At 39.7% G+C, this 5,127-nt stretch overlaps 1 non-coding gene across 1 annotated transcript; it reads left to right on the top strand.

The window, feature by feature from the left end:
• The first annotated feature begins 3,906 nt into the window (after positions 1-3,906).
• On the top strand, positions 3,907-4,010 carry LOC130959516 (small nucleolar RNA R71). The gene has a single exon (XR_009078591.1). It is a non-coding gene; the product is annotated as a small nucleolar RNA R71 (small nucleolar RNA).
• Positions 4,011-5,127: the final 1,117 nt, after the last annotated feature.

Raw genomic sequence — 5,127 nt, 5'->3', positions numbered from 1 at the left:
ACAGCATCTGCAGTCCTTTTGAGCCTCTGGATCAGATTTTTGCTCAGATCCCTCAATTTCAGCCAGAAAATACCTGAAATCACAGAAAAATACACAAACTCATAGTAAAGTCCAAAAAAGTGAATTTTAACTAAAAAATAATAAAAATATACTAAAAACTAACTAGATCATATTAAAAACATACTAAAAACAATGCCAAAAAGCGTACAAATTATCCGCTCATCACAACACCAAACTTAAATTGTTGCTTGTCCTCAAGCAACTGAAAATCAAATAAGATAAAAAGAAGAGAATATACTATAGACTCCAAATCATCAATGAAACTTAGCTCCAAATTAGATGAGCGGGACTAGTAGCTTTTTGCCTCCGAACAGTTTTGGCATCTCACTCTATCCTTTGAAATTCAGAATGATTGGCTTCTTTAGGAACTCAGAATCCAGATAGTGTTATTGATTCTCCTAGTTAAGTATGATGATTCTTGAACACAGCTACTTATTGAGTCTTGGCCGTGGCCCAAAGCACTCTGTCTTCCAGTATTACCACCGGATACATACATGCCACAGACACATAATTGGGTGACCCTTTTCAGATTGTGACTCAGCTTTGCTAGAGTCCCCAATTAGAGGTGTCCAGGGTTCTTAAGCACACTCTTTTTGCCTTGGATCACAACTTTATTTCTTTCTTTTTCTTTCTTTTTCTTTCTTTTTCTTTTTCTCCCCTTTTTTTTTTCGTTTTTTTTTTTTGTATTCACTGCTTTTTCTTGCTTCAAGAATCATTTTTATGATTTTTCAGATCCTCAGTAACATGTCTCCTTTTTCATCATTCTTTCAAGAGCCAACAATTTTAACATTCATGAACAACAAATTCAAAAGACATATGCACTGTTCAAGCATACATTCAGAAAACAAAAAGTATTGTCACCACATCAAACTAATTAAGCTAGTTTTAAAGATGAATTTGAAATCCTGTACTTTTTGTTCTTTTGTAATAAAAACAGTTTTCATTTAAGAAAGGTGATGGATTCATATTCATAGCTTTAAGGCATAGACACTAAGACACTAATGATCATAAGACACAAACATGGATAAACATAAAGCATAATTTTCGAAAAACAGAAAAGCAAAGAACAAGGAGATTAAAGAACGGGTCCACCTTAGTGATGGCGGCTTGTTCTTCCTCTTGAAGGTCTTATGGAGTGCTTGAGCTCCTCAATGTCTCTTCCTTGTCTTTGTTGCTCCTCTCTCATGATTCTTTGATCTTCTCTAATTTCATGGAGGAGGATGGAGTGTTCTTGGTGCTCCACCCTTAGTTGTCCCATGTTGGAACTCAATTCTCCTAGGGAGGTGTTGATTTGCTCCCAATAGTTTTGTGGAGGAAAGTGCATCCCTTGAGATGAATATCTCTCATGACTCGGAGGTAGAAGCTTTTGCCTTCCCTTTCCTCTTTCTAGAGGTTTCTCCGGCCTTGAATGCCATAAATGGTTATGGAAAAACAAAAAGCAACGCTTTTACCACACCAAACTTAAAAGGTTTGCTCGTCCTCGAGCAAAAGAAGAAAGAAGAGAGTAGAAGGAGGAGATGGAGGTGGCTTATGGTTCGGCCAAAAGGGGGGAAGAAGTGGTTTGATTATGAATGGTGAGGTAGGTGAAGAGAGGGGTAGGGTTCGGTCATGTAAGGGTGGGTTTGGGAGGGAAAGTGGTTTGAAGTGATTGGTGAATGGGTGAAAGAAGAGAGAGGGGTGGGGTAGGTGGGGATCCTGTGGGGTCCACAGATCCTGAGGTGTCAAGGAAAAGTCATCCCTGCACCAAGTGGCATTCAAAATCACGTTTTGAGCCATTTCTGGCGTTAAACGCCGGGATGATGCCCATTCCTGGCGTTTAACGCCAGGTTCTTGCCCTTTTCTGGCGTTTAACGCCAGTCTGGTGCCCCTTTCTGGCGTTAAACGCCCAGAATGGTGCCAGACTGGGCGTTAAACGCCCAACTGCTAGCCTCACTGGCGTTTAAACGCCAGTGGGTTCTTCCTCCAGGGTGTGCTATTTTTTTTCCTGTTTTTCATTCTGTTTTTGCTTCTTCAATTGATTTTGTGTCTTCTTATGATCATCAACCTACAAAAAACATAAAATAACAAAGGAAAATAGATAAGATATAATCATTGGGTTGCCTTCCAACAAGCGCTTCTTTAATGTTAGTAGCTTGACAGAGGGCTCTCATGGAGCCTCACAGATACTCAGAGCAATGTTGGAACCTCCCAACACCAAACTTAGAGTTTGAATGTGGGGGTTCAACACCAAACTTAGAGTTTGGTTGTGGCCTCCCAACACCAAACTTAGAGTTTGACTGTGGGGGCTCTGCTTGACTCTGATTTGAGAGAAGCTCTTCATGCTTCCTCTCCATGGTGACAGAGGGATATCCTTGAGCCTTAAACACAAAGGATTCTTCATTCACTTGAATGATCAGTTCACCTCCATCAACATCAATCACAGCCTTTGCTGTGGCTAGGAAGGGTCTGCCAAGGATGATGGATTCATCCATGCACTTCCCAGTCTCTAGGACTATGAAATCAGTAGGGATGTAATGGTCCTCAGTCTTCACCAAAACATCCTCTACAAGTCCATGAGCTTGTTTTCTTGAGTTGTCTGCCATCTCTAGTGAGATTCTTGCAGCTTGTACCTCAAAGATCCCTAGCTTCTCCATTACAGAGAGAGGCATGAGGTTTACACTTGACCCTAAGTCACACAGAGCTTTCTTGAAGGTCATGGTGCCTATGGTGCAAGGTATTGAAAACTTCCCAGGATCTTGTCTCTTTTGAGGTAATCTCTGCCTAGACAAGTCATCCAGTTCTTTGGTGAGCAAGGAGGTTCACCCTCCCAAGTCTCATTTCCAAACAACTTGTCATTTAGCTTCATGATTGCTCCAAGGTATTTAGCAACTTTCTCTTCAGTGACATACTCATCCTCTTCAGAGGAAGAATACTCATCAGAGCTCATGAAAGGCAGAAGTAAGTCCAATGGAATCTCTATGGTCTCATTTTGAGCCTCAGATTCCCATGATTCCTCATTGGGAAACTCATTGGAGGTCAGTGCACGCCTATTGAGGTGTTCCTCAGTGGCGTTCACTTCCTCTCCTTCCTCTTCAGATTCGGCCATGGTTATGGCTTTGCACTCTCCTTTTGGATTTTCTTCTGTATTACTTGGGAGAGTACTAGGAGGGAGTTCAGTAACTTTCTTACTCAGCTGTCCCACTTGTGCCTCCAAATTCCTAATGGAGGACCTTGTTTCAGTCATGAAACTTTGAGTGGTTTTGATTAGATCAGAGACCATGGTTGCTAAGTCAGAGGGGTTCTGCTTAGAATTCTCTGTCTGTTGCTGAGAAGATGATGGAAAAGGCTTGCTATTGCTAAACCTGTTTCTTCCACCATTATTGTTATTGAAACCTTGTTGAGGTCTCTCTTGATTCTTCCATGAGAAATTTGGGTGATTTCTCCATGAAGAATTATAGGTGTTTCCATAGGGTTCTCCTAAGTAATTCACCTCTTCCATTGAAGGGTTCTCAGGATCATAAGCTTCTTCTTCAGATGAAGCATCCTTAGTACTGCTTGGTGCATTTTGCATTCCAGACAGACTTTGAGAAATCAAATTGACTTGTTGAGTCAATATCTTATTCTGAGCCAATATGGCATTCAGAGTGTCAATCTCAAGAACTCCTTTCTTCTGACTAGTCCCATTGTTCACAGGATTTCTTTCAGAAGTGTACATGAATTGGTTATTTGCAACCATTTCAATTAGCTCTTGAGCCTCTGTAGCGTCTTCTTCAATGAAGAGATCCTCCAGCAGAGCTATCCAAAGACATCTTGGATAGTTCAGAGAGACCATCATAGAAAATACCTATGATGCTCCATTCAGAAAGCATGTCAGATGGACATTTTCTGATTAATTGTTTGTATCTTTCCCAAGCTTCATAGAGGGATTCACCATCCTTCTGTCTGAAGGTTTGGACTTCCACTCTAAGCTTACTCATTTTGAGGTGGAAAGAACTTTGCCAAGAAGGCATTGACTAGCTTTTCCCAAGAGTCCAGGCTTTCTTTAGGTTGTGAGTCCAACCATATTCTAGCTCTGTCTCTTACAGCAAAAGGGAATAGCATCAGTCTGTAGACCTCAGGGTCAACCCCATTAGTCTTGACTGTGTCACAGATTTGCAAGAATTCAGCTAAAAACTGATGAGGATCTTCCAATGGAAGTCCATGGAACTTGCAATTCTGTTGCATTAGAGAAACTAATTGAGGCTTAAGCTCAAAGTTGTTTGCTCCAATGGCAGGGATAGATGCTTCTCCCATAGAAGTCGGGAGTAGGTGCAGTAAAGTCACCCAGCACCTTCCTTGCATTGTTGCATTGTTGTTGTTTTCGGCTGCCATAGGTTCTTCTTCTTTGAAGAATTCGGTCAGGTCCTTAACAGAGAGTTGTGCCTTAGCTTCTCTTAGTTTTCGCTTCAAGGTCCTTTCAGGTTCAGGGTCAGCTTCAACAAGAATGCCTTTGTCTCTACTCCTGCTCATATGAAAGAGAAAAGAACAAGAGAATGTGGAATCCTCTATGTCACAGTATAGAGATTCCTTGAGTGTCAGAGGAAAAAAAATGGAAGACAGAGGTAGAAAATTCGAACTTATCAAAGAAGATGGAGTTCGAATTTTGCATTAAGGGATAGTGTAGTCCATAAATAGAAGGATGTGAGAAAAGGGAAGTAATTTTCGAAAATTAAGTAAAAGATTTTAGAAACATTTTGAAAAATACTAGTTAATTTTCGAAAACCAAGAGTGGGAAAGAGATCAAGTAATTTTTGAAAAGATTTGAAATTAGAAATAAAAAAGATTTGATTGAAAACTATTTTGAAAAAGATGTGGTTAAGAAGATATGATTGGTTTTTTAAAAAGATGTGATTGAGAAGATATGATTTGAAAAACATTTTTAAAAGATTTGATTTTTAAAAATTAATGACTTGCCTAACAAGAAAAGATATGATTCAAACATTAAACCTTTCTCAACAGAAAAGGCAACATACTTGAATTGTTCAATCAAATCATTAATTGTTAGCAAGTATCTTTGAAAAAGGAAAGAAATTGATTTTGAAAACATTT

The sequence above is a fragment of the Arachis stenosperma genome, chromosome 10 (assembly GCF_014773155.1).
Source record: "Arachis stenosperma cultivar V10309 chromosome 10, arast.V10309.gnm1.PFL2, whole genome shotgun sequence".
Taxonomy (NCBI): domain Eukaryota; kingdom Viridiplantae; phylum Streptophyta; class Magnoliopsida; order Fabales; family Fabaceae; genus Arachis; species Arachis stenosperma.
Note: the sequence above shows the minus strand (reverse complement) of the source record. Positions and strands in the feature narration are given on the sequence as shown.